Genomic DNA, 16,241 nt, shown 5'->3' with positions numbered 1-16,241 from the left:
ATCAGAAGAGTTTCTTTTTCTAAAATTGAAGCAGTTCTTAGGATTGGCAAGAGAGGTTCCTAAAACCTGAAGGTAACTTTACTTTTCTTCACTGGCAATTCTAACATGTTGGGTTAGCACCTGTATTTCAACGGCTAAATTACAAACAAAAGTATGCCAATTGTTAAATGTTGATCAACACTAATTTAGCAACCATGAAACGGAATCAATTTTGATGATATTGTCTAAGTTCCTTATAAATCCAACGTTAAAACAACACTAAACATGCATCTCTTCGACAACGTGATATACTTTTTGTAATTTGTAGGTGTACAATCTGCGGCGCTCGGCGGCTTTCAGAGAGAAGTGAAAAAGCTTACGGCACCTGGGATTCCCAGGCGGTCTTCCATCCAGGTACTAACCAGGCCCTGCTCTGCTTAGCTTCCGAGATCAGACGAGATCGGGCGGAACCAGAGAGGTATGGCCGTAAGCTGCTTTTTATCTTTTTCCTAATCCTTTATAATGCGTCAAAAAATTATGTCACGCCTGCCGTTGGCATCTTTGTGTGGGTTAAATAAGGGTATGCAAAGAAGGCTGTGATATCCTATGCCGAAAATTGGATGGACTAGAGAAGACCCGCCCAGGAGTCCCAGCCAATCGGTGGATGGCCATTGCAGTCCCCGCCACCTCAAATGGCCTGACGATGGTATGGACGTAAGCCACCTTTCATCTTCTTCCTATTGCATCTCTTCTACAATGTGAAATACTTTTTACAATTGTGTAGGTGTACAATCTGCGGCGCTGGGCGGCTTTCGGAGAGAGAAGTGAAAAAGCTTACGGCACCTGGGATTCCCAGGCGGTCTTCCATCCAGGTACTAACCAGGCCCTGCTCTGCTTAGCTTCCGAGATCAGACAAAATCGGGCGGAACCAGAGAGGTATGGCCGTACGCTGCTTTTTATCTTTTTCCTAATCCTTTAAAACGTGTCAAAGATAATCAGAAGAGTTTCTTTTTCTAAAATTGAAGCAGTTCTTAGGATTGGCAAGAGAGGTTCCTAAAACCTGAAGGTAACTTTACTTTTCTTCACTGGCAATTCTAACATGTTGGGTTAGCACCTGTATTTCAACGGCTAAATTACAAACAAAAGTATGCCAATTGTTAAATGTTGATCAACACTAATTTAGCAACCATGAAACGGAATCAATTTTGATGATATTGTCTAAGTTCCTTATATATCCAACGTTAAAACAACACTAAACATGCATCTCTTCGACAATGTGATGTACTTTTTGTAATTTGTAGGTGTACAATCTGCGGCGCTCGGCGGCTTTCAGAGAGAAGTGAAAAAGCTTACGGCACCTGGGATTCCCAGGCGGTCTTCCATCCAGGTACTAACCAGGCCCTGCTCTGCTTAGCTTCCGAGATCAGACGAGATCGGGCGGAACCAGAGAGGTATGGCCGTAAGCTGCTTTTTATCTTTTTCCTAATCCTTTATAATGCGTCAAAAAATTATGTCACGCCTGCCGTTGGCATCTTTGTGTGGGTTAAATAAGGGTATGCAAAGCAGGCTGTGACATCCTATGCCGAAAATTGGATGGACTAGAGAAGACCCGCCCAGGAGTCCCAGCCAATCGGTGGATGGCCATTGCAGTCCCCGCCACCTCAAATGGCCTGACGATGGTATGGACGTAAGCCACCTTTCATCTTCTTCCTATTGCATCTCTTCTACAATGTGAAATACTTTTTACAATTGTGTAGGTGTACAATCTGCGGCCCTGGGCGGCTTTCGGAGAGAGAAGTGAAAAAGCTTACGGCACCTGGGATTCCCAGGCGGTCTTCCATCCAGGTACTAACCAGGCCCTGCTCTGCTTAGCTTCCGAGATCAGACGAGATCGGGCGGAACCAGAGAGGTATGGCCGTAAGCTGCTTTTTATCTTTTTCCTAATCCTTTATAATGCGTCAAAAAATTATGTCACGCCTGCCGTTGGCATCTTTGTGTGGGTTAAATAAGGGTATGCAAAGAAGGCTGTGACATCCTATGCCGAAAATTGGATGGACTAGAGAAGACCCGCCCAGGAGTCCCAGCCAATCGGTGGATGGCCATTGCAGTCCCCGCCACCTCAAATGGCCTGACGATGGTATGGACATAAGCCACCTTTCATCTTCTTCCTATTGCATCTCTTCTACAATGTGAAATACTTTTTACAATTGTGTGGGTGTACAATCTGCGGCGCTGGGCGGCTTTCGGAGAGAGAAGTGAAAAAGCTTACGGCACCTGGGATTCCCAGGCGGTCTTCCATCCAGGTACTAACCAGGCCCTGCTCTGTTTAGCTTCCGAGATCAGACGAAATCGGGCGGAACTAGAGAGGTATGGCCGTACGCTGCTTTTTATCTTTTTCCTAATCCTTTAAAACGTGTCAAAGATAATCAGAAGAGTTTCTTTTTCTAAAATTGAAGCAGTTCTTAGGATTGGCAAGAGAGGTTCCTAAAACCTGAAGGTAACTTTACTTTTCTTCACTGGCAATTCTAACATGTTGGGTTAGCACCTGTATTTCAACGGCTAAATTACAAACAAAAGTATGCCAATTGTTAAATGTTGATCAACACTAATTTAGCAACCATGAAACGGAATCAATTTTGATGATATTGTCTAAGTTCCTTATATATCCAACGTTAAAACAACACTAAACATGCATCTCTTCGACAATGTGATGTACTTTTTGTAATTTGTAGGTGTACAATCTGCGGCGCTCGGCGGCTTTCAGAGAGAAGTGAAAAAGCTTACGGCACCTGGGATTCCCAGGCGGTCTTCCATCCAGGTACTAACCAGGCCCTGCTCTGCTTAGCTTCCGAGATCAGACGAGATCGGGCGGAACCAGAGAGGTATGGCCGTAAGCTGCTTTTTATCTTTTTCCTAATCCTTTATAATGCGTCAAAAAATTATGTCACGCCTGCCGTTGGCATCTTTGTGTGGGTTAAATAAGGGTATGCAAAGAAGGCTGTGACATCCTATGCCGAAAATTGGATGGACTAGAGAAGACCCGCCCAGGAGTCCCAGCCAATCGGTGGATGGCCATTGCAGTCCCCGCCACCTCAAATGGCCTGACGATGGTATGGACATAAGCCACCTTTCATCTTCTTCCTATTGCATCTCTTCTACAATGTGAAATACTTTTTACAATTGTGTAGGTGTACAATCTGCGGCGCTGGGCGGCTTTCGGAGAGAGAAGTGAAAAAGCTTACGGCACCTGGGATTCCCAGGCGGTCTTCCATCCAGGTACTAACCAGGCCCTGCTCTGCTTAGCTTCCGAGATCAGACGAGATCGGGCGGAACCAGAGAGGTATGGCCGTAAGCTGCTTTTTATCTTTTTCCTAATCCTTTATAATGCGTCAAAAAATTATGTCACGCCTGCCGTTGGCATCTTTGTGTGGGTTAAATAAGGGTATGCAAAGAAGGCTGTGACATCCTATGCCGAAAATTGGATGGACTAGAGAAGACCCGCCCAGGAGTCCCAGCCAATCGGTGGATGGCCATTGCAGTCCCCGCCACCTCAAATGGCCTGACGATGGTATGGACATAAGCCACCTTTCATCTTCTTCCTATTGCATCTCTTCTACAATGTGAAATACTTTTTACAATTGTGTGGGTGTACAATCTGCGGCGCTGGGCGGCTTTCGGAGAGAGAAGTGAAAAAGCTTACGGCACCTGGGATTCCCAGGCGGTCTTCCATCCAGGTACTAACCAGGCCCTGCTCTGCTTAGCTTCCGAGATCAGACGAAATCGGGCGGAACTAGAGAGGTATGGCCGTACGCTGCTTTTTATCTTTTTCCTAATCCTTTAAAACGTGTCAAAGATAATCAGAAGAGTTTCTTTTTCTAAAATTGAAGCAGTTCTTAGGATTGGCAAGAGAGGTTCCTAAAACCTGAAGGTAACTTTACTTTTCTTCACTGGCAATTCTAACATGTTGGGTTAGCACCTGTATTTCAACGGCTAAATTACAAACAAAAGTATGCCAATTGTTAAATGTTGATCAACACTAATTTAGCAACCATGAAACGGAATCAATTTTGATGATATTGTCTAAGTTCCTTATATATCCAACGTTAAAACAACACTAAACATGCATCTCTTCGACAATGTGATGTACTTTTTGTAATTTGTAGGTGTACAATCTGCGGCGCTCGGCGGCTTTCAGAGAGAAGTGAAAAAGCTTACGGCACCTGGGATTCCAAGGCGGTCTTCCATCCAGGTACTAACCAGGCCCTGCTCTGCTTAGCTTCCGAGATCAGACGAGATCGGGCGGAACCAGAGAGGTATGGCCGTAAGCTGCTTTTTATCTTTTTCCTAATCCTTTATAATGCGTCAAAAAATTATGTCACGCCTGCCGTTGGCATCTTTGTGTGGGTTAAATAAGGGTATGCAAAGAAGGCTGTGACATCCTATGCCGAAAATTGGATGGACTAGAGAAGACCCGCCCAGGAGTCCCAGCCAATCGGTGGATGGCCATTGCAGTCCCCGCCACCTCAAATGGCCTGACGATGGTATGGACGTAAGCCACCTTTCATCTTCTTCCTATTGCATCTCTTCTACAATGTGAAATACTTTTTACAATTGTGTGGGTGTACAATCTGCGGCGCTGGGCGGCTTTCGGAGAGAGAAGTGAAAAAGCTTACGGCACCTGGGATTCCCAGGCGGTCTTCCATCCAGGTACTAACCAGGCCCTGCTCTGCTTAGCTTCCGAGATCAGACGAGATCGGGCGGAACCAGAGAGGTATGGCCGTAAGCTGCTTTTTATCTTTTTCCTAATCCTTTAGAACGTGTCAAAGATAATCAGAAAAGTTTCTTTTTCTAAAATTGAAGCAGTTCTTAGGATTGGCAAGAGAGGTTCCTAAAACCTGAAGGTAACTTTACTTTTCTTCACTGGCAATTCTAACATGTTGGGTTAGCACCTGTATTTCAACGGCTAAATTACAAACAAAAGTATGCCAATTGTTAAATGTTGATCAACACTAATTTAGCAACCATGAAACGGAATCAATTTTGATGATATTGTCTAAGTTCCTTATATATCCAACGTTAAAACAACACTAAACATGCATCTCTTCGACAATGTGATGTACTTTTTGTAATTTGTAGGTGTACAATCTGCGGCGCTCGGCGGCTTTCAGAGAGAAGTGAAAAAGCTTACGGCACCTGGGATTCCCAGGCGGTCTTCCATCCAGGTACTAACCAGGCCCTGCTCTGCTTAGCTTCCGAGATCAGACGAGATCGGGCGGAACCAGAGAGGTATGGCCGTAAGCTGCTTTTTATCTTTTTCCTAATCCTTTATAATGCGTCAAAAAATTATGTCACGCCTGCCGTTGGCATCTTTGTGTGGGTTAAATAAGGGTATGCAAAGCAGGCTGTGACATCCTATGCCGAAAATTGGATGGACTAGAGAAGACCCGCCCAGGAGTCCCAGCCAATCGGTGGATGGCCATTGCAGTCCCCGCCACCTCAAATGGCCTGACGATGGTATGGACGTAAGCCACCTTTCATCTTCTTCCTATTGCATCTCTTCTACAATGTGAAATACTTTTTACAATTGTGTAGGTGTACAATCTGCGGCGCTGGGCGGCTTTCGGAGAGAGAAGTGAAAAAGCTTACGGCACCTGGGATTCCCAGGCGGTCTTCCATCCAGGTACTAACCAGGCCCTGCTCTGCTTAGCTTCCGAGATCAGACGAGATCGGGCGGAACCAGAGAGGTATGGCCGTAAGCTGCTTTTTATCTTTTTCCTAATCCTTTATAATGCGTCAAAAAATTATGTCACGCCTGCCGTTGGCATCTTTGTGTGGGTTAAATAAGGGTATGCAAAGAAGGCTGTGACATCCTATGCCGAAAATTGGATGGACTAGAGAAGACCCGCCCAGGAGTCCCAGCCAATCGGTGGATGGCCATTGCAGTCCCCGCCACCTCAAATGGCCTGACGATGGTATGGACATAAGCCACCTTTCATCTTCTTCCTATTGCATCTCTTCTACAATGTGAAATACTTTTTACAATTGTGTGGGTGTACAATCTGCGGCGCTGGGCGGCTTTCGGAGAGAGAAGTGAAAAAGCTTACGGCACCTGGGATTCCCAGGCGGTCTTCCATCCAGGTACTAACCAGGCCCTGCTCTGCTTAGCTTCCGAGATCAGACGAAATCGGGCGGAACTAGAGAGGTATGGCCGTACGCTGCTTTTTATCTTTTTCCTAATCCTTTAAAACGTGTCAAAGATAATCAGAAGAGTTTCTTTTTCTAAAATTGAAGCAGTTCTTAGGATTGGCAAGAGAGGTTCCTAAAACCTGAAGGTAACTTTACTTTTCTTCACTGGCAATTCTAACATGTTGGGTTAGCACCTGTATTTCAACGGCTAAATTACAAACAAAAGTATGCCAATTGTTAAATGTTGATCAACACTAATTTAGCAACCATGAAACGGAATCAATTTTGATGATATTGTCTAAGTTCCTTATATATCCAACGTTAAAACAACACTAAACATGCATCTCTTCGACAATGTGATGTACTTTTTGTAATTTGTAGGTGTACAATCTGCGGCGCTCGGCGGCTTTCAGAGAGAAGTGAAAAAGCTTACGGCACCTGGGATTCCCAGGCGGTCTTCCATCCAGGTACTAACCAGGCCCTGCTCTGCTTAGCTTCCGAGATCAGACGAGATCGGGCGGAACCAGAGAGGTATGGCCGTAAGCTGCTTTTTATCTTTTTCCTAATCCTTTAAAACGTGTCAAAGATAATCAGAAGAGTTTCTTTTTCTAAAATTGAAGCAGTTCTTAGGATTGGCAAGAGAGGTTCCTAAAACCTGAAGGTAACTTTACTTTTCTTCACTGGCAATTCTAACATGTTGGGTTAGCACCTGTATTTCAACGGCTAAATTACAAACAAAAGTATGCCAATTGTTAAATGTTGATCAACACTAATTTAGCAACCATGAAACGGAATCAATTTTGATGATATTGTCTAAGTTCCTTATATATCCAACGTTAAAACAACACTAAACATGCATCTCTTCGACAACGTGATATACTTTTTGTAATTTGTAGGTGTACAATCTGCGGCGCTCGGCGGCTTTCAGAGAGAAGTGAAAAAGCTTACGGCACCTGGGATTCCCAGGCGGTCTTCCATCCAGGTACTAACCAGGCCCTGCTCTGCTTAGCTTCCGAGATCAGACGAGATCGGGCGGAACCAGAGAGGTATGGCCGTAAGCTGCTTTTTATCTTTTTCCTAATCCTTTATAATGCGTCAAAAAATTATGTCACGCCTGCCGTTGGCATCTTTGTGTGGGTTAAATAAGGGTATGCAAAGAAGGCTGTGACATCCTATGCCGAAAATTGGATGGACTAGAGAAGACCCGCCCAGGAGTCCCAGCCAATCGGTGGATGGCCATTGCAGTCCCCGCCACCTCAAATGGCCTGACGATGGTATGGACGTAAGCCACCTTTCATCTTCTTCCTATTGCATCTCTTCTACAATGTGAAATACTTTTTACAATTGTGTGGGTGTACAATCTGCGGCGCTGGGCGGCTTTCGGAGAGAGAAGTGAAAAAGCTTACGGCACCTGGGATTCCCAGGCGGTCTTCCATCCAGGTACTAACCAGGCCCTGCTCTGCTTAGCTTCCGAGATCAGACGAGATCGGGCGGAACCAGAGAGGTATGGCCGTAAGCTGCTTTTTATCTTTTTCCTAATCCTTTAGAACGTGTCAAAGATAATCAGAAAAGTTTCTTTTTCTAAAATTGAAGCAGTTCTTAGGATTGGCAAGAGAGGTTCCTAAAACCTGAAGGTAACTTTACTTTTCTTCACTGGCAATTCTAACATGTTGGGTTAGCACCTGTATTTCAACGGCTAAATTACAAACAAAAGTATGCCAATTGTTAAATGTTGATCAACACTAATTTAGCAACCATGAAACGGAATCAATTTTGATGATATTGTCTAAGTTCCTTATATATCCAACGTTAAAAAAACACTAAACATGCATCTCTTCGACAATGTGATGTACTTTTTGTAATTTGTAGGTGTACAATCTGCGGCGCTCGGCGGCTTTCAGAGAGAAGTGAAAAAGCTTACGGCACCTGGGATTCCCAGGCGGTCTTCCATCCAGGTACTAACCAGGCCCTGCTCTGCTTAGCTTCCGAGATCAGACGAGATCGGGCGGAACCAGAGAGGTATGGCCGTAAGCTGCTTTTTATCTTTTTCCTAATCCTTTATAATGCGTCAAAAAATTATGTCACGCCTGCCGTTGGCATCTTTGTGTGGGTTAAATAAGGGTATGCAAAGCAGGCTGTGACATCCTATGCCGAAAATTGGATGGACTAGAGAAGACCCGCCCAGGAGTCCCAGCCAATCGGTGGATGGCCATTGCAGTCCCCGCCACCTCAAATGGCCTGACGATGGTATGGACGTAAGCCACCTTTCATCTTCTTCCTATTGCATCTCTTCTACAATGTGAAATACTTTTTACAATTGTGTAGGTGTACAATCTGCGGCGCTGGGCGGCTTTCGGAGAGAGAAGTGAAAAAGCTTACGGCACCTGGGATTCCCAGGCGGTCTTCCATCCAGGTACTAACCAGGCCCTGCTCTGCTTAGCTTCCGAGATCAGACGAGATCGGGCGGAACCAGAGAGGTATGGCCGTAAGCTGCTTTTTATCTTTTTCCTAATCCTTTATAATGCGTCAAAAAATTATGTCACGCCTGCCGTTGGCATCTTTGTGTGGGTTAAATAAGGGTATGCAAAGAAGGCTGTGACATCCTATGCCGAAAATTGGATGGACTAGAGAAGACCCGCCCAGGAGTCCCAGCCAATCGGTGGATGGCCATTGCAGTCCCCGCCACCTCAAATGGCCTGACGATGGTATGGACATAAGCCACCTTTCATCTTCTTCCTATTGCATCTCTTCTACAATGTGAAATACTTTTTACAATTGTGTGGGTGTACAATCTGCGGCGCTGGGCGGCTTTCGGAGAGAGAAGTGAAAAAGCTTACGGCACCTGGGATTCCCAGGCGGTCTTCCATCCAGGTACTAACCAGGCCCTGCTCTGCTTAGCTTCCGAGATCAGACGAAATCGGGCGGAACTAGAGAGGTATGGCCGTACGCTGCTTTTTATCTTTTTCCTAATCCTTTAAAACGTGTCAAAGATAATCAGAAGAGTTTCTTTTTCTAAAATTGAAGCAGTTCTTAGGATTGGCAAGAGAGGTTCCTAAAACCTGAAGGTAACTTTACTTTTCTTCACTGGCAATTCTAACATGTTGGGTTAGCACCTGTATTTCAACGGCTAAATTACAAACAAAAGTATGCCAATTGTTAAATGTTGATCAACACTAATTTAGCAACCATGAAACGGAATCAATTTTGATGATATTGTCTAAGTTCCTTATATATCCAACGTTAAAACAACACTAAACATGCATCTCTTCGACAATGTGATGTACTTTTTGTAATTTGTAGGTGTACAATCTGCGGCGCTCGGCGGCTTTCAGAGAGAAGTGAAAAAGCTTACGGCACCTGGGATTCCCAGGCGGTCTTCCATCCAGGTACTAACCAGGCCCTGCTCTGCTTAGCTTCCGAGATCAGACGAGATCGGGCGGAACCAGAGAGGTATGGCCGTAAGCTGCTTTTTATCTTTTTCCTAATCCTTTAAAACGTGTCAAAGATAATCAGAAGAGTTTCTTTTTCTAAAATTGAAGCAGTTCTTAGGATTGGCAAGAGAGGTTCCTAAAACCTGAAGGTAACTTTACTTTTCTTCACTGGCAATTCTAACATGTTGGGTTAGCACCTGTATTTCAACGGCTAAATTACAAACAAAAGTATGCCAATTGTTAAATGTTGATCAACACTAATTTAGCAACCATGAAACGGAATCAATTTTGATGATATTGTCTAAGTTCCTTATATATCCAACGTTAAAACAACACTAAACATGCATCTCTTCGACAACGTGATATACTTTTTGTAATTTGTAGGTGTACAATCTGCGGCGCTCGGCGGCTTTCAGAGAGAAGTGAAAAAGCTTACGGCACCTGGGATTCCCAGGCGGTCTTCCATCCAGGTACTAACCAGGCCCTGCTCTGCTTAGCTTCCGAGATCAGACGAGATCGGGCGGAACCAGAGAGGTATGGCCGTAAGCTGCTTTTTATCTTTTTCCTAATCCTTTATAATGCGTCAAAAAATTATGTCACGCCTGCCGTTGGCATCTTTGTGTGGGTTAAATAAGGGTATGCAAAGAAGGCTGTGACATCCTATGCCGAAAATTGGATGGACTAGAGAAGACCCGCCCAGGAGTCCCAGCCAATCGGTGGATGGCCATTGCAGTCCCCGCCACCTCAAATGGCCTGACGATGGTATGGACGTAAGCCACCTTTCATCTTCTTCCTATTGCATCTCTTCTACAATGTGAAATACTTTTTACAATTGTGTGGGTGTACAATCTGCGGCGCTGGGCGGCTTTCGGAGAGAGAAGTGAAAAAGCTTACGGCACCTGGGATTCCCAGGCGGTCTTCCATCCAGGTACTAACCAGGCCCTGCTCTGCTTAGCTTCCGAGATCAGACGAGATCGGGCGGAACCAGAGAGGTATGGCCGTAAGCTGCTTTTTATCTTTTTCCTAATCCTTTAGAACGTGTCAAAGATAATCAGAAAAGTTTCTTTTTCTAAAATTGAAGCAGTTCTTAGGATTGGCAAGAGAGGTTCCTAAAACCTGAAGGTAACTTTACTTTTCTTCACTGGCAATTCTAACATGTTGGGTTAGCACCTGTATTTCAACGGCTAAATTACAAACAAAAGTATGCCAATTGTTAAATGTTGATCAACACTAATTTAGCAACCATGAAACGGAATCAATTTTGATGATATTGTCTAAGTTCCTTATATATCCAACGTTAAAAAAACACTAAACATGCATCTCTTCGACAATGTGATGTACTTTTTGTAATTTGTAGGTGTACAATCTGCGGCGCTCGGCGGCTTTCAGAGAGAAGTGAAAAAGCTTACGGCACCTGGGATTCCCAGGCGGTCTTCCATCCAGGTACTAACCAGGCCCTGCTCTGCTTAGCTTCCGAGATCAGACGAGATCGGGCGGAACCAGAGAGGTATGGCCGTAAGCTGCTTTTTATCTTTTTCCTAATCCTTTATAATGCGTCAAAAAATTATGTCACGCCTGCCGTTGGCATCTTTGTGTGGGTTAAATAAGGGTATGCAAAGCAGGCTGTGACATCCTATGCCGAAAATTGGATGGACTAGAGAAGACCCGCCCAGGAGTCCCAGCCAATCGGTGGATGGCCATTGCAGTCCCCGCCACCTCAAATGGCCTGACGATGGTATGGACGTAAGCCACCTTTCATCTTCTTCCTATTGCATCTCTTCTACAATGTGAAATACTTTTTACAATTGTGTAGGTGTACAATCTGCGGCGCTGGGCGGCTTTCGGAGAGAGAAGTGAAAAAGCTTACGGCACCTGGGATTCCCAGGCGGTCTTCCATCCAGGTACTAACCAGGCCCTGCTCTGCTTAGCTTCCGAGATCAGACGAGATCGGGCGGAACCAGAGAGGTATGGCCGTAAGCTGCTTTTTATCTTTTTCCTAATCCTTTATAATGCGTCAAAAAATTATGTCACGCCTGCCGTTGGCATCTTTGTGTGGGTTAAATAAGGGTATGCAAAGAAGGCTGTGACATCCTATGCCGAAAATTGGATGGACTAGAGAAGACCCGCCCAGGAGTCCCAGCCAATCGGTGGATGGCCATTGCAGTCCCCGCCACCTCAAATGGCCTGACGATGGTATGGACATAAGCCACCTTTCATCTTCTTCCTATTGCATCTCTTCTACAATGTGAAATACTTTTTACAATTGTGTGGGTGTACAATCTGCGGCGCTGGGCGGCTTTCGGAGAGAGAAGTGAAAAAGCTTACGGCACCTGGGATTCCCAGGCGGTCTTCCATCCAGGTACTAACCAGGCCCTGCTCTGCTTAGCTTCCGAGATCAGACGAAATCGGGCGGAACTAGAGAGGTATGGCCGTACGCTGCTTTTTATCTTTTTCCTAATCCTTTAAAACGTGTCAAAGATAATCAGAAGAGTTTCTTTTTCTAAAATTGAAGCAGTTCTTAGGATTGGCAAGAGAGGTTCCTAAAACCTGAAGGTAACTTTACTTTTCTTCACTGGCAATTCTAACATGTTGGGTTAGCACCTGTATTTCAACGGCTAAATTACAAACAAAAGTATGCCAATTGTTAAATGTTGATCAACACTAATTTAGCAACCATGAAACGGAATCAATTTTGATGATATTGTCTAAGTTCCTTATATATCCAACGTTAAAACAACACTAAACATGCATCTCTTCGACAATGTGATGTACTTTTTGTAATTTGTAGGTGTACAATCTGCGGCGCTCGGCGGCTTTCAGAGAGAAGTGAAAAAGCTTACGGCACCTGGGATTCCCAGGCGGTCTTCCATCCAGGTACTAACCAGGCCCTGCTCTGCTTAGCTTCCGAGATCAGACGAGATCGGGCGGAACCAGAGAGGTATGGCCGTAAGCTGCTTTTTATCTTTTTCCTAATCCTTTAAAACGTGTCAAAGATAATCAGAAGAGTTTCTTTTTCTAAAATTGAAGCAGTTCTTAGGATTGGCAAGAGAGGTTCCTAAAACCTGAAGGTAACTTTACTTTTCTTCACTGGCAATTCTAACATGTTGGGTTAGCACCTGTATTTCAACGGCTAAATTACAAACAAAAGTATGCCAATTGTTAAATGTTGATCAACACTAATTTAGCAACCATGAAACGGAATCAATTTTGATGATATTGTCTAAGTTCCTTATATATCCAACGTTAAAACAACACTAAACATGCATCTCTTCGACAACGTGATATACTTTTTGTAATTTGTAGGTGTACAATCTGCGGCGCTCGGCGGCTTTCAGAGAGAAGTGAAAAAGCTTACGGCACCTGGGATTCCCAGGCGGTCTTCCATCCAGGTACTAACCAGGCCCTGCTCTGCTTAGCTTCCGAGATCAGACGAGATCGGGCGGAACCAGAGAGGTATGGCCGTAAGCTGCTTTTTATCTTTTTCCTAATCCTTTATAATGCGTCAAAAAATTATGTCACGCCTGCCGTTGGCATCTTTGTGTGGGTTAAATAAGGGTATGCAAAGAAGGCTGTGACATCCTATGCCGAAAATTGGATGGACTAGAGAAGACCCGCCCAGGAGTCCCAGCCAATCGGTGGATGGCCATTGCAGTCCCCGCCACCTCAAATGGCCTGACGATGGTATGGACGTAAGCCACCTTTCATCTTCTTCCTATTGCATCTCTTCTACAATGTGAAATACTTTTTACAATTGTGTGGGTGTACAATCTGCGGCGCTGGGCGGCTTTCGGAGAGAGAAGTGAAAAAGCTTACGGCACCTGGGATTCCCAGGCGGTCTTCCATCCAGGTACTAACCAGGCCCTGCTCTGCTTAGCTTCCGAGATCAGACGAGATCGGGCGGAACCAGAGAGGTATGGCCGTAAGCTGCTTTTTATCTTTTTCCTAATCCTTTAGAACGTGTCAAAGATAATCAGAAAAGTTTCTTTTTCTAAAATTGAAGCAGTTCTTAGGATTGGCAAGAGAGGTTCCTAAAACCTGAAGGTAACTTTACTTTTCTTCACTGGCAATTCTAACATGTTGGGTTAGCACCTGTATTTCAACGGCTAAATTACAAACAAAAGTATGCCAATTGTTAAATGTTGATCAACACTAATTTAGCAACCATGAAACGGAATCAATTTTGATGATATTGTCTAAGTTCCTTATATATCCAACGTTAAAAAAACACTAAACATGCATCTCTTCGACAATGTGATGTACTTTTTGTAATTTGTAGGTGTACAATCTGCGGCGCTCGGCGGCTTTCAGAGAGAAGTGAAAAAGCTTACGGCACCTGGGATTCCCAGGCGGTCTTCCATCCAGGTACTAACCAGGCCCTGCTCTGCTTAGCTTCCGAGATCAGACGAGATCGGGCGGAACCAGAGAGGTATGGCCGTAAGCTGCTTTTTATCTTTTTCCTAATCCTTTATAATGCGTCAAAAAATTATGTCACGCCTGCCGTTGGCATCTTTGTGTGGGTTAAATAAGGGTATGCAAAGCAGGCTGTGACATCCTATGCCGAAAATTGGATGGACTAGAGAAGACCCGCCCAGGAGTCCCAGCCAATCGGTGGATGGCCATTGCAGTCCCCGCCACCTCAAATGGCCTGACGATGGTATGGACGTAAGCCACCTTTCATCTTCTTCCTATTGCATCTCTTCTACAATGTGAAATACTTTTTACAATTGTGTAGGTGTACAATCTGCGGCGCTGGGCGGCTTTCGGAGAGAGAAGTGAAAAAGCTTACGGCACCTGGGATTCCCAGGCGGTCTTCCATCCAGGTACTAACCAGGCCCTGCTCTGCTTAGCTTCCGAGATCAGACGAGATCGGGCGGAACCAGAGAGGTATGGCCGTAAGCTGCTTTTTATCTTTTTCCTAATCCTTTATAATGCGTCAAAAAATTATGTCACGCCTGCCGTTGGCATCTTTGTGTGGGTTAAATAAGGGTATGCAAAGAAGGCTGTGACATCCTATGCCGAAAATTGGATGGACTAGAGAAGACCCGCCCAGGAGTCCCAGCCAATCGGTGGATGGCCATTGCAGTCCCCGCCACCTCAAATGGCCTGACGATGGTATGGACATAAGCCACCTTTCATCTTCTTCCTATTGCATCTCTTCTACAATGTGAAATACTTTTTACAATTGTGTGGGTGTACAATCTGCGGCGCTGGGCGGCTTTCGGAGAGAGAAGTGAAAAAGCTTACGGCACCTGGGATTCCCAGGCGGTCTTCCATCCAGGTACTAACCAGGCCCTGCTCTGCTTAGCTTCCGAGATCAGACGAAATCGGGCGGAACTAGAGAGGTATGGCCGTACGCTGCTTTTTATCTTTTTCCTAATCCTTTAAAACGTGTCAAAGATAATCAGAAGAGTTTCTTTTTCTAAAATTGAAGCAGTTCTTAGGATTGGCAAGAGAGGTTCCTAAAACCTGAAGGTAACTTTACTTTTCTTCACTGGCAATTCTAACATGTTGGGTTAGCACCTGTATTTCAACGGCTAAATTACAAACAAAAGTATGCCAATTGTTAAATGTTGATCAACACTAATTTAGCAACCATGAAACGGAATCAATTTTGATGATATTGTCTAAGTTCCTTATATATCCAACGTTAAAAAAACACTAAACATGCATCTCTTCGACAATGTGATGTACTTTTTGTAATTTGTAGGTGTACAATCTGCGGCGCTCGGCGGCTTTCAGAGAGAAGTGAAAAAGCTTACGGCACCTGGGATTCCCAGGCGGTCTTCCATCCAGGTACTAACCAGGCCCTGCTCTGCTTAGCTTCCGAGATCAGACGAGATCGGGCGGAACCAGAGAGGTATGGCCGTAAGCTGCTTTTTATCTTTTTCCTAATCCTTTATAATGCGTCAAAAAATTATGTCACGCCTGCCGTTGGCATCTTTGTGTGGGTTAAATAAGGGTATGCAAAGCAGGCTGTGACATCCTATGCCGAAAATTGGATGGACTAGAGAAGACCCGCCCAGGAGTCCCAGCCAATCGGTGGATGGCCATTGCAGTCCCCGCCACCTCAAATGGCCTGACGATGGTATGGACGTAAGCCACCTTTCATCTTCTTCCTATTGCATCTCTTCTACAATGTGAAATACTTTTTACAATTGTGTAGGTGTACAATCTGCGGCGCTGGGCGGCTTTCGGAGAGAGAAGTGAAAAAGCTTACGGCACCTGGGATTCCCAGGCGGTCTTCCATCCAGGTACTAACCAGGCCCTGCTCTGCTTAGCTTCCGAGATCAGACGAGATCGGGCGGAACCAGAGAGGTATGGCCGTAAGCTGCTTTTTATCTTTTTCCTAATCCTTTATAATGCGTCAAAAAATTATGTCACGCCTGCCGTTGGCATCTTTGTGTGGGTTAAATAAGGGTATGCAAAGAAGGCTGTGACATCCTATGCCGAAAATTGGATGGACTAGAGAAGACCCGCCCAGGAGTCCCAGCCAATCGGTGGATGGCCATTGCAGTCCCCGCCACCTCAAATGGCCTGACGATGGTATGGACATAAGCCACCTTTCATCTTCTTCCTATTGCATCTCTTCTACAATGTGAAATACTTTTTACAATTGTGTGGGTGTACAATCTGCGGCGCTGGGCG

General features: G+C 45.0%; 32 non-coding genes and 1 pseudogene across 32 annotated transcripts; all 33 read right to left on the bottom strand.

Annotated features, from left to right (window-relative positions):
• Positions 1-352: 352 nt before the first annotated feature.
• On the bottom strand, positions 353-471 carry LOC134104825 (5S ribosomal RNA). The gene has a single exon (XR_009942204.1). It is a non-coding gene; the product is annotated as a 5S ribosomal RNA (ribosomal RNA).
• A 339-nt stretch (positions 472-810) lies between these two features.
• LOC134105021 (5S ribosomal RNA) lies at positions 811-929 on the bottom strand. The gene has a single exon (XR_009942383.1). It is a non-coding gene; the product is annotated as a 5S ribosomal RNA (ribosomal RNA).
• A 396-nt stretch (positions 930-1,325) lies between these two features.
• LOC134104824 (5S ribosomal RNA) lies at positions 1,326-1,444 on the bottom strand. The gene has a single exon (XR_009942203.1). It is a non-coding gene; the product is annotated as a 5S ribosomal RNA (ribosomal RNA).
• A 339-nt stretch (positions 1,445-1,783) lies between these two features.
• On the bottom strand, positions 1,784-1,902 carry LOC134104823 (5S ribosomal RNA). The gene has a single exon (XR_009942202.1). It is a non-coding gene; the product is annotated as a 5S ribosomal RNA (ribosomal RNA).
• Positions 1,903-2,241: 339 nt separating this feature from the next.
• Positions 2,242-2,360, bottom strand: LOC134105022 (5S ribosomal RNA; annotated as a pseudogene).
• Positions 2,361-2,756: 396 nt separating this feature from the next.
• Positions 2,757-2,875, bottom strand: LOC134104822 (5S ribosomal RNA). The gene has a single exon (XR_009942201.1). It is a non-coding gene; the product is annotated as a 5S ribosomal RNA (ribosomal RNA).
• A 339-nt stretch (positions 2,876-3,214) lies between these two features.
• Positions 3,215-3,333, bottom strand: LOC134104821 (5S ribosomal RNA). The gene has a single exon (XR_009942200.1). It is a non-coding gene; the product is annotated as a 5S ribosomal RNA (ribosomal RNA).
• Positions 3,334-3,672: 339 nt separating this feature from the next.
• On the bottom strand, positions 3,673-3,791 carry LOC134105001 (5S ribosomal RNA). The gene has a single exon (XR_009942365.1). It is a non-coding gene; the product is annotated as a 5S ribosomal RNA (ribosomal RNA).
• Positions 3,792-4,187: 396 nt separating this feature from the next.
• LOC134104948 (5S ribosomal RNA) lies at positions 4,188-4,306 on the bottom strand. The gene has a single exon (XR_009942316.1). It is a non-coding gene; the product is annotated as a 5S ribosomal RNA (ribosomal RNA).
• A 339-nt stretch (positions 4,307-4,645) lies between these two features.
• On the bottom strand, positions 4,646-4,764 carry LOC134104820 (5S ribosomal RNA). The gene has a single exon (XR_009942199.1). It is a non-coding gene; the product is annotated as a 5S ribosomal RNA (ribosomal RNA).
• A 396-nt stretch (positions 4,765-5,160) lies between these two features.
• Positions 5,161-5,279, bottom strand: LOC134104817 (5S ribosomal RNA). Its single transcript, XR_009942197.1, has one exon. It is a non-coding gene; the product is annotated as a 5S ribosomal RNA (ribosomal RNA).
• A 339-nt stretch (positions 5,280-5,618) lies between these two features.
• On the bottom strand, positions 5,619-5,737 carry LOC134104816 (5S ribosomal RNA). The gene has a single exon (XR_009942196.1). It is a non-coding gene; the product is annotated as a 5S ribosomal RNA (ribosomal RNA).
• Positions 5,738-6,076: 339 nt separating this feature from the next.
• LOC134104999 (5S ribosomal RNA) lies at positions 6,077-6,195 on the bottom strand. The gene has a single exon (XR_009942363.1). It is a non-coding gene; the product is annotated as a 5S ribosomal RNA (ribosomal RNA).
• Positions 6,196-6,591: 396 nt separating this feature from the next.
• Positions 6,592-6,710, bottom strand: LOC134104815 (5S ribosomal RNA). Its single transcript, XR_009942195.1, has one exon. It is a non-coding gene; the product is annotated as a 5S ribosomal RNA (ribosomal RNA).
• A 396-nt stretch (positions 6,711-7,106) lies between these two features.
• On the bottom strand, positions 7,107-7,225 carry LOC134104814 (5S ribosomal RNA). The gene has a single exon (XR_009942194.1). It is a non-coding gene; the product is annotated as a 5S ribosomal RNA (ribosomal RNA).
• Positions 7,226-7,564: 339 nt separating this feature from the next.
• Positions 7,565-7,683, bottom strand: LOC134104813 (5S ribosomal RNA). The gene has a single exon (XR_009942193.1). It is a non-coding gene; the product is annotated as a 5S ribosomal RNA (ribosomal RNA).
• A 396-nt stretch (positions 7,684-8,079) lies between these two features.
• Positions 8,080-8,198, bottom strand: LOC134104812 (5S ribosomal RNA). The gene has a single exon (XR_009942192.1). It is a non-coding gene; the product is annotated as a 5S ribosomal RNA (ribosomal RNA).
• A 339-nt stretch (positions 8,199-8,537) lies between these two features.
• Positions 8,538-8,656, bottom strand: LOC134104811 (5S ribosomal RNA). The gene has a single exon (XR_009942191.1). It is a non-coding gene; the product is annotated as a 5S ribosomal RNA (ribosomal RNA).
• A 339-nt stretch (positions 8,657-8,995) lies between these two features.
• On the bottom strand, positions 8,996-9,114 carry LOC134104998 (5S ribosomal RNA). Its single transcript, XR_009942362.1, has one exon. It is a non-coding gene; the product is annotated as a 5S ribosomal RNA (ribosomal RNA).
• A 396-nt stretch (positions 9,115-9,510) lies between these two features.
• LOC134104810 (5S ribosomal RNA) lies at positions 9,511-9,629 on the bottom strand. The gene has a single exon (XR_009942190.1). It is a non-coding gene; the product is annotated as a 5S ribosomal RNA (ribosomal RNA).
• A 396-nt stretch (positions 9,630-10,025) lies between these two features.
• On the bottom strand, positions 10,026-10,144 carry LOC134104809 (5S ribosomal RNA). Its single transcript, XR_009942189.1, has one exon. It is a non-coding gene; the product is annotated as a 5S ribosomal RNA (ribosomal RNA).
• A 339-nt stretch (positions 10,145-10,483) lies between these two features.
• On the bottom strand, positions 10,484-10,602 carry LOC134104808 (5S ribosomal RNA). The gene has a single exon (XR_009942188.1). It is a non-coding gene; the product is annotated as a 5S ribosomal RNA (ribosomal RNA).
• A 396-nt stretch (positions 10,603-10,998) lies between these two features.
• On the bottom strand, positions 10,999-11,117 carry LOC134104805 (5S ribosomal RNA). Its single transcript, XR_009942186.1, has one exon. It is a non-coding gene; the product is annotated as a 5S ribosomal RNA (ribosomal RNA).
• A 339-nt stretch (positions 11,118-11,456) lies between these two features.
• On the bottom strand, positions 11,457-11,575 carry LOC134104804 (5S ribosomal RNA). Its single transcript, XR_009942185.1, has one exon. It is a non-coding gene; the product is annotated as a 5S ribosomal RNA (ribosomal RNA).
• A 339-nt stretch (positions 11,576-11,914) lies between these two features.
• LOC134104997 (5S ribosomal RNA) lies at positions 11,915-12,033 on the bottom strand. Its single transcript, XR_009942361.1, has one exon. It is a non-coding gene; the product is annotated as a 5S ribosomal RNA (ribosomal RNA).
• Positions 12,034-12,429: 396 nt separating this feature from the next.
• LOC134104803 (5S ribosomal RNA) lies at positions 12,430-12,548 on the bottom strand. Its single transcript, XR_009942184.1, has one exon. It is a non-coding gene; the product is annotated as a 5S ribosomal RNA (ribosomal RNA).
• A 396-nt stretch (positions 12,549-12,944) lies between these two features.
• LOC134104802 (5S ribosomal RNA) lies at positions 12,945-13,063 on the bottom strand. The gene has a single exon (XR_009942183.1). It is a non-coding gene; the product is annotated as a 5S ribosomal RNA (ribosomal RNA).
• A 339-nt stretch (positions 13,064-13,402) lies between these two features.
• Positions 13,403-13,521, bottom strand: LOC134104801 (5S ribosomal RNA). Its single transcript, XR_009942182.1, has one exon. It is a non-coding gene; the product is annotated as a 5S ribosomal RNA (ribosomal RNA).
• A 396-nt stretch (positions 13,522-13,917) lies between these two features.
• LOC134104800 (5S ribosomal RNA) lies at positions 13,918-14,036 on the bottom strand. The gene has a single exon (XR_009942181.1). It is a non-coding gene; the product is annotated as a 5S ribosomal RNA (ribosomal RNA).
• Positions 14,037-14,375: 339 nt separating this feature from the next.
• On the bottom strand, positions 14,376-14,494 carry LOC134104799 (5S ribosomal RNA). Its single transcript, XR_009942180.1, has one exon. It is a non-coding gene; the product is annotated as a 5S ribosomal RNA (ribosomal RNA).
• Positions 14,495-14,833: 339 nt separating this feature from the next.
• Positions 14,834-14,952, bottom strand: LOC134104996 (5S ribosomal RNA). Its single transcript, XR_009942360.1, has one exon. It is a non-coding gene; the product is annotated as a 5S ribosomal RNA (ribosomal RNA).
• Positions 14,953-15,348: 396 nt separating this feature from the next.
• Positions 15,349-15,467, bottom strand: LOC134104798 (5S ribosomal RNA). The gene has a single exon (XR_009942179.1). It is a non-coding gene; the product is annotated as a 5S ribosomal RNA (ribosomal RNA).
• A 339-nt stretch (positions 15,468-15,806) lies between these two features.
• On the bottom strand, positions 15,807-15,925 carry LOC134104797 (5S ribosomal RNA). The gene has a single exon (XR_009942178.1). It is a non-coding gene; the product is annotated as a 5S ribosomal RNA (ribosomal RNA).
• Positions 15,926-16,241: the final 316 nt, after the last annotated feature.

Source organism: Pungitius pungitius, chromosome 14 (genome assembly GCF_949316345.1).
Source record: "Pungitius pungitius chromosome 14, fPunPun2.1, whole genome shotgun sequence".
In the NCBI taxonomy this organism is placed as follows: Eukaryota; Metazoa; Chordata; class Actinopteri; order Perciformes; family Gasterosteidae; genus Pungitius; species Pungitius pungitius.
The sequence above is the reverse complement of the archived record's forward strand: the minus strand, read 5'-3'. Positions and strand labels throughout refer to the sequence as shown.